This window comes from Mobula birostris, chromosome 8, assembly GCF_030028105.1.
Source record: "Mobula birostris isolate sMobBir1 chromosome 8, sMobBir1.hap1, whole genome shotgun sequence".
Classification (NCBI taxonomy): domain Eukaryota; kingdom Metazoa; phylum Chordata; class Chondrichthyes; order Myliobatiformes; family Myliobatidae; genus Mobula; species Mobula birostris.
This window is the reverse complement of record NC_092377.1, coordinates 93,660,677-93,669,948: the sequence shown is the minus strand read 5'-3', so window position 1 is coordinate 93,669,948 and position 9,272 is coordinate 93,660,677. Positions and strand designations below refer to the sequence as shown.

Genomic DNA, 9,272 nt, shown 5'->3' with positions numbered 1-9,272 from the left:
ATTTTTATGCACACATTCTTTCTCTCACTCTCCTTTTTCTCCCTCTGTCCCTCTGACTATACCCCTTGCCCATCCTCTGGGTTCCCCTCCACCTTGTCTTTCTTCCCGGACCTCCTGTCCCATGATCCTCTCGTATCCCCTTTTGCCAATCACCTGTCCAGCTCTTGGCTCCATCCCTCCCCCTCCTGTCTTCTCCTATCATTTTGGATCTCCCCCTCCCCCTCCAACTTTCAAATCCCTTACTCACTCTTCCTTCAGTTAGTCCTGACGAAGGGTCTCGGCCTGAAACGTCGACTGCACCTCTTCCTAGAGATGCTGCCTGGCCTGCTGCGTTCACCAGCAACTTTGATGTGTGTTGCTTGAATTTCCAGCATCTGCAGAATTCCTGTTGTAGGGTACTAATTGTTCCTGAACCTATTGGTGAGGGACTATTTCAGCTTTCCAGTATCTGCAGGTATTTTCAATGCAAGGACTTTTTCATTGGAATAATTTTGACATAAAAAAATGAACAGGGTTATTATTTGTTGCAATATTGCTTACAAAAATGTACTTTATTCATCATCATCACCACCATTTTGAGCTGTGTCGTATGATGTGGGCGATTGTGGTCCATGACCATGACTGTTCTTGGCAAATTTTTCAGCAGAAGTAGTTTGCTATTGCCTTCTTCTGGGCAGTGTCTTTGCAAGACAGGTGACCCCAGCCATTATCAACACTTTCAGAGGTTGTCTGTCTGGCATTGGTGGTCAGTGGCATGCATCAGCTGCTCATACGACCATCCACACCCCCCTGCTGCCATGGCTTCACGTGACCCTGATTGCGCGCGCGTGTGTGTGTGTGTGTGTGTGTGTGTGTGTGTGTGTGTGTGTGTGTGGTGATGGGGGGGAGGGAGGGCTAAGCAGGTGCTACACCTTGCCCAAGGGCGACCTGCAGGCTAGCAGAGGGAAGGAGCACTTTACACCTCCCTTGGTAGAAACATATCTTCACCCTGCCACACAATTTATTCATAATATATTCAGTAAATGTAATTGGGACACATCATTCCCTATGTTCGTTGTATCTGTTTATTCATTTAGCGATACAGTGCAGAGTAGGTCCTTTTGGACCTTTGAACCACACCCCCCCGGCAACCCCAGATATAACCTAATTAACCCTAACCTCATCAGGGACACTTTACAATGACCAATTAGCCTAGGTGATACATCTTTGGACTGTGGGAAGAAACTGGAGCACCCGGAAAAAACCTGGGCATTCCACAGGGAGGACGTACAGCGACTCCTTACAGAACAGCACCAGACCTGAACTCTGAACTCTGGAACGCCCCGAACTGTAATAGCGTCTCATTAATGTTACGCTACCATGGCACCATGACGCAATCAGTGATTCTTTACGTTCTCCTCCAAGGCATTAACACTTTCCTGCTCCCTGCTCATACAATGCACTGGCAAAGTGTCAGGGAAGTAATGTTGGCTCCTTATTCCTCTCCACAGATGCTGCCTGGCCTGCTGAGTTCCTCCAGCATTTTGTGCATGTTACTCTGGATTCTTAAGGTTCATTAAGGTTGTTATAGCCGGGGGTGGTAATGGGGGCAAGCTCCCACTACCTATTAAATGTTCCCGATGGTATGCACCTCAATTAGCCTCTGACAACCATGTCCAGCTCCTGGCCTTCACGTGTGGCTTTACTACTAAGCCCAGTGGAACCATTTCTACCGATGGGAGAAGGGACAAAGGCAAGTTACTGGTGCCTTAAAACTGGTTGTTTCAAGCAGATGGGGTTCATCAACCATGGTTGGCAGCTCATCTAGGAGAAGGAAAACTCTGATCTCACACCTCCACTGCCTTGCAACTATATGCACTCATGGGGGAAGGCTTCGAGAACAAGCCCAGAGGGAAAATCTGGAGCTGGAGTCCCTAAGGCAGTCCTACATTGAGTTCAACGCTGACCGGCAACTCCTGTGATACTGTTGGTGCCCAACTGTATCAGTCTCTGCAGTTCCTTTGGGTTCATCAGATGCATGGAGAAGGGGAGCTTGTTACATGGGAAACAGTTTGCTCTCCATGTCGTACTGCCCAGGCTTGTGTATCTAGACAGCTAGGATGCAAGATCCACAGTCAACTCTGACCAAAAAAGGCCTAAACTGAACTCTGGGTTTCCAGCACCTGCAGAATCTCTTGTGTTGACCCGAGGCTTTTAGAACTTGATGGATTCTTACTTAAACAGCTGAGTGGTAGCTGCTAACAGCTGAGAACAAGCTGTCTGAGAACGAATGGCAACTGCACTGCCCTGTCCGATGAAGGCAGTCATCTGATACTGCTGTATATGCAAATGTTTTCGTTGGTGTAATATGTCAGCATAAGGCACAGCATACAAAAGTAACAGTGACCAATAAATGCAACTGCTTAACAAAGGTTATCAATACCACATTGATACGCTCAGACGTCCTCAGCCCCACTATAAACTATAACATTTCATTTGCAATATCTTCCGATTGATCATTCTGAGGATTCTCAGATCTGCAGATGCCTTGGGTTATTTTAAGAGTTATCGCAGTTCCTTGCTACTAGAGTCAGCATTACTTCCTTGAGACCACAGATGGGCTGAGTTTCGAGTTTCACTTGCCCTCAACTTTCATGGATCCTCCTGGGTCAGCACTAACAGGCTTCTCCCTCGTTCCTAATGCCTAGTCATTACATCACTAGCCTTTCAGATATAAAATGCACGGCTGCAAAACTTGTGTTCAGCTTAGTTTTGTTACCCATTTTTAAACTAACTTAGAAATGCTTAATTATGGTAGCAGTTAGCAGATCTTTTTTACAGGGCCAGCTGTCTGTGAGGAGTTTATTCACTCTCCCTGTGACTGTGTGAGCTGCATCTGAGTGCTCCAGTTTCCTCCCACATTCCAAACGCATACGGTAGGGGTTAGTAAGTTGTGGGCATGCTATGTTGTTACCGGAAGTGTGGCGACACTTGGGGCTCAACCCCATCCCCACCACGCACAATCCTCAGACTGTGTGGATCGTTGGCACAAATGGATGCATTTCATCGTATGCTTCGATGTTCATGTGACAAATAAAGCTAATCGAATAGAAAATTGAAGCTTCTCTTATGCATACAGCATGTGGTTCCTAAACTTTGGTTGTCTGATTTTCTGACCTCCTGTCTTGAGGTGAGTTATTGGAGGACGGTATCGTGGGAATTGTCCTTGTCAGCAGAATGTTCAAGTTCTTTCAGCTTAGACAAAAAGAGATATTCATCTCAAATGCAAATAGGACCTCATCCTCAGCCCACCACCTAACTCTTCCACATAGTTCACCTACTTAACATTTTGTGCTTTGTATACAAACAACCTCCACTAATTTCCTACAGCAAAAGTGCTTTTTGATAGACTGAATTGATTACAGCCAAATATTCCTATTGCCAGTGTAGTGACATAGACACAGGAATTTCTATTTTTCCTTCTACGCCTCTACGCAACCCTCCCCCCCAAAATAACTCTGCCAGGTATTGATATTACTCAAGGTGTACAAGATGATAAGGGGATAAATCGAGTGGACGCCCAGAAGCTTTTTCCCAGGGTGGAAATGGTTAATATGCAGGAACATAATTTTAAGGTGATTGGAGGAAAGTACAGGGGGATGTCAGAGGTAAAGTTTTTACACAGAGAGTGGTGGGTGCATGAAATGCCCTGCCATGGGTGGTGGTAGAGGCAGATCTTCTTGTGATCACTCTAGTCAAGTATGATCTTCTCCTAAAGGGTTGTCTACTGGTGAGTCCGCAGGTGTCTGTAGAGACCGATCTGGGATCCACATATTCCAGTGCAGTGTGGGCAAGAGTAAGTGGTGTTTGTGGTTAGTCGTTGGGTCTTTTGGTTGTTCAGTCTCTCCTGTCACAGCTGCCCCTTGTTCTCTGCAGCACAGCAAAGGTCACTCTCATGTAGAGCAGCTCCCTCTTGAACAGATTTCCTCCAAGTTCATCTATTGACTGCAATGTCTTCCTAGTTTTTAGATGTAATGTTGAATTCCTTCAGGCTCAGTTTGATGTTTTCTTTCCCTACTGACCTTCCTTCAACGGGGAGCTTGGTGATGTTTGGAGCTGTTTGTGCAGCCTGAAGGCCTGAAAGCCTGGAGATGGGGTGCAAGCCCAAGATCGACTCCATTGCTTCTCTCCAATTGAGGAATCGAGCAGAGTTGACGAGGACGGGTGGGTGTTCGGAACCACTTGACTGGTCCTCCTTTCCCTCTCACTTGCTGCTGTCAGAGGAAAGTGCAGGAATCATGGGATCCACATAGCAAGGGTTGATCGGAGAGATAAGGACTCGTTTTGGAGAACTTCGCGGTTCATATTGCATGTGTTCCTGGATTCTGGTTCTTTTTTTTTAAATACCGCTATTTTTGAGAGTTTTGATCAGGGCAATCAATGGGGTCTGAGCTGCTTCAGCGAAGAATGCTTTGCCCTGTGGCGGGCTGTGTGCAGGTGGCAAGATGCTAGCCCATTGAAATAAACTGAATATTACTGGGCTCCGGGTTTGATGTTTGATATTCTATGCGTTGTCCCTTTTCTTTTCAGCATCTGCACAATTTGTCCTTTTTTCACACATTGGGTGTTTGATGTTTTCTTGAAGGGGCTCCATGGTGTTTCTTTGCTTCATGTGACTGCCTGCGGAAGGAGAAGCCTCAGGGTTGTATTCTGTATGCACACTTTGATAATAAATGTACTTTGAATCTTTGATTGGCAACTTGAAGTTTTTGGACTTCGTTTTATGTTTGATTAGGAACTGATTTATTATTGCTTTATTGGTCAAATCACTTAATTTGTTATATATAAATAAAAGTTAAAATAAAAACTGTCTGTATTTTATGGTCTCAGATCAGAACAAATCAAAGTAACAACAAAGTCATGGTTATGTCACGGATTCCACAAGCCTTCCCAGGAACTGAAACCTACCTACTGTGATCACCATTTGGATTATTCTGTTCAGTTCTGGTTGCTTCATTATAGGAAGGATATGGAAACTTTGGAGAGAGTGCAGAGGAGATCTACTGGGATGCTGCCTGGATTAGAGAGTGTGTCTTATGAAGTTAGGGTGAGTGAGCTGGGGCTTTTCTCTTTGGATTGAAGGAGGATGAGAGGTGACTTGATGGAATTGTTCAAGATGATAAGAGTCATAGATTGAGTGGATTAAGTCATAGAAAAACACACCACAGAAACAGGCCCTTCAGCCCATCTAGTCCATGATGAACTATTTAAACTAGCTAGTCACATCGACCTGTACTAGGACCATAGCCTTACATACCCCTCCCATCCATGTACCTAGCCAAACTTCTCTTAAATGTTGAAGTTGAAATCGCACCCTTCACTTGTGCTGGCAGCTCATTCCACACTCTCACCACCCTCTGAGTGAAGTTTCCCCTCATGTTCCCCTTAAACATTTCAACTTCCACCCTTAACCCATGGCATTGCATTTACCCTATCTACACCCTTCATAATTTTGTATAACTCTATCAAATCTCCCCTCAAAAGGGCCCAAAGGTTCATTGGGGACCCAAGTCACCCCAACCACAAACTGTTCCAGCTGCTACAATCCAGGAAATAGTACCACAGCATAGAAGCCAGGGCCAACAGGTTCCATGACAGCTTCTTCCACTAGGCCATCAGGCTGATCAATTCACGCAGATACAATTGTATCTCTATGTTATATTCACTGTCCTGTTGTACATACTATTTATTACAAATTACTATAAATTGCTCTTTCCACACTTGGAGATGTAAAAGCTTTTAGTCCTCATGTACGTAAGGATGTAAGAAATAAAGTCAATTCAATTCAATCTTCTACACTCCAGGGAATAAAGTTCTAACCTATTCGATCTTTCCTTATAACTCAAGTTCTCCAGCAACATCCTTGTAAATTTTCTCGGTACTTTTTCAAGCTTATTTACATCTTTCCTACAGGTAGATGATCAAAACAGCACACAATATTCCAAATTAGGACTCACCAATGTCTTGTACAACTTCAACATGACATCCCATCTCCTGTACTCAATACTGTGATTTATGAAGCCCAATGTGCCAAAAGCTTTCTTTACAACCCCATTTACCTGTGACATCACTTTTAATGACTTATGTACCTGTATTCCTAGCACCATTTGTTCTATCACACTCCTCAGTGCCCTACCACTCACTGTGTAAGACCTACCTTGATTTGGTCCTCCCAAAGTGCAACACTTCATGCTTGTCTGCATTAAATTCCATCTGCCATTTCTCAGCCCATTTTCCAGCTGACCCAGATCCCGCTCCACTTCCTCGCTGCCCACTACACCCCCAATTTTGGTGTCACCCGCAAAATTGTGATCCAGTTAACCACATTGTCATCCAGATTGTTGGTATACTGTAGATGACCAACAGCAATGGACCCAGCACCGATCCCTGTGGCACTCCACGAGTCACAGGCCTCCAGTCAGAGAGGCAACCCTCTACTACCACTCTCTGGCTTCACCCACAAAGACAAAGTCTAATCCAATTTACTACCTCATCTTGAATGGCAAGTGATTGAACCATCCTGACCAACCCCCCATGCGGGACCTTGTCAAATGCCTTGCTGAAGTCCATATAGACAACATCTACTGCCTTGCTTTCACCAACTTTCCTGGTAACCTCCCCAACCCACCACGCACAAAGCCATGCTGACTATCCTTAATTAGTCCATGTCTATCCAAATACTTATATATCCGGTCCCTCAGAATACCTTCTAATAACTTCCCCACTACTAAGGTTGGGTTCACTGGCCTGTAATTTCATGGTTTATTCTTAGAGCCTTTCTTCAACAGCAAAACAACATTAGCTATCCTCCAATCTTCCAGTACCTTGCCTGCTGCTAAGGATGCTTTAAATATCTCTGATAGGACCACGGCAATTTCTGCATACACCTCCTGCAGGGCCTGAGGAAACAGCTTGTCAGGTCAAAACATGGAAATAACAATAAAACACAAGAACTGTGTGAACCACTTAGAAGGTCTACTCGTGTTCATAAACCCCCAGAGAGACTGATAGAGACATGTTAAATTATGCATTTGTTATGGTCAATGTTCCTAATTGTTTTTCTTTTCTGTTAGCTGCCTCAATGGAGCAAGCTGTTCCGAAAGATTAGGTATGAATTTTCCCATGTAGTGGACCATTTCCATAAACCTTTGAACATCCTTTTTACATTGCGGTCTTGGCACGTTCTCAGTAGCAGAAATATTCAATGGATCAGGACGCACGCCCTCATTGCTGATGATATCACCCACAAAGGTAAGTTCAGTCACTCCGAGCTGACATTTGTCTTTACTCAACTTCAGGTTTGCCTTGCGTGTTGCCTCAAAGACTTGTCTAAGTCTGGCGTCATGTTCTTGTTCAGATGATCCCCAAACAATACTACTGTCCATGGAGGTATCCCCACCCTCAGTGTGCTCATATAGCATGTGAATGGATTTATGGTACACTTCAGGAGCTGGTGCAATTCCAAACGGAAGCCAAAGAAAACAGTATCTGGCAAAAGGAGTGTTAAAGGTACACAACTTTAAACTCAGTTCATCTAGTTTAAGTTGCCAGAATCCAGAGGATGCATCTAATTTACTAAAGTACTTTGCATTAGCAAACTGTGACATAATTTCTTCATGAGAAGGCAATTTGAAATGCTCTCTTTTAATGGCTCAATTCAAACCTCTTGGATCTAAGCAAATACTCAGTTTTCCATTTTTCTTATCAACAATGACAAGCAAATTGACTCATTCAGTTGGTTCATCAATTTTTTTATGACTCCTAGCCATTCCATTCTCTCAAGCTCTGTTTTCAGTTGATGACGCAATGCAAAAGGTAATTTTCTACATGGGTGTACTATGGGTTGCACTGTGTTGTCAATTTTAATCATGCGCTCTCCTGGAAGACAACCAAGCCCTTTGAACAAGTCCTCATACTCTTTCATCAAGTCACTGTATTCTGACTCTGTGTCACTGTCCAGGACTAAGACTCTTTTCACCAAATTCAGTCTCTCAAAGGCAGATAAACCCAGTATTGACCGTACATTCCTTGGCACCACCACAAATGAAATCGTGTGCACAATATTTTTGTGTGATACTTTTGCCACACATGTTCCTTTAACTGGAATGTCTGCACCTGAATACCCAGTCACTTTTATATTTGTCTTATGTAACTTTGGTCTTGGCTTTAATGCATTAAACTCAGATTCTGCAAGAACATTTACTTGCGCTCCAGTATCAAGTTTAAACAGAATATTGTTTTGGTTCACTTGCAATGGAATAATCCAGTCATTCTCACTGTTTGTTTTCACAAAGCACATCTATATAAAACTCCTCAAGTTCATTTTCAAGCACTGCATTTACTTGTCTTATTTGCTTTCTACTTTTGCAACAGCATGAAAAACGATTACTTTTACTGCAGTTGTTGCACATTTTTGCATACGCTGGACACTGTTTTGGCTGATGCTGCCGCCCACAGCAATCACATAGCTTTTTCCTCTCAGATGACATCTTGCTCTCTGTCGGTTTTGTTGTCATTTTATTATTTTTCCTAATATGTTTGTGCTTTTTTACAGCGTGTACATTGCAGCTCTCAAAGAAAAGGTCTTTAGCCTGTGACGTCACAGTTTCCGAAGCTTTGCAGAGCATCAAAGCTTTTTCCAAGTCTAAATCTTGTTCCCTTAACAGGCGTTCTCTCAGACCATTATCCCGAATGCCACAAGCAATTCTGTCTTTAATGAGAGAGTCTGCCCGTTCTCCAAACTCGCATGATTTACTCCAGTGTCTCAACTCAGTAACATATTGATCAATTGTTTCACCAGCTCTCTGTGTACATGTAAAAAATAAGTGCCTTTCGTACGTCACATGACACTTCGGTATACAAAATGCTTCAAATTTGTCCATTATCGATTCCAACTTTAAATGATCTCCATTTTCAAAAATAAAATGATTATATACTTCAATTGCATTGTCACCTATTACGTGTGTAGCCCCCGGTAAGCCTCAGTCTCGCTCAGCTCGCTTTCGTCTAGGGGGAGCAGCCTTTGGCCCCGCCAAACTGGGTAATCAAGTTTGTGTAGATGCTGTGTGATGTACCCCACCACGCCAAATAACAGACAATACACCATATGCAGTTAAACTTTTTTACACTTTATAGATCTTACTTGAACTATGTAATTAATAGAGATAAAATATAAAAGGAAAGTAAAAGGCACCAAACTTATCAAAGTTCAACCACTTTGTGCACAACAGTTG

The 9,272-nt window shown here is 43.5% G+C and overlaps 1 long non-coding RNA gene across 2 annotated transcripts; it reads left to right on the top strand.

The window, feature by feature from the left end:
* Positions 1-4,893: 4,893 nt before the first annotated feature.
* On the top strand, positions 4,894-8,922 carry LOC140202242 (uncharacterized). Of its 2 annotated transcripts, none has more exons than XR_011887049.1 (3): positions 4,894-5,086; positions 7,113-7,290; positions 8,594-8,922. It is a non-coding gene; the product is annotated as an uncharacterized lncRNA (long non-coding RNA). The 2 variants fall into 2 exon arrangements; XR_011887048.1 differs by lacking the exon at positions 8,594-8,922 and adding an exon at positions 7,397-7,513.
* Positions 8,923-9,272: the final 350 nt, after the last annotated feature.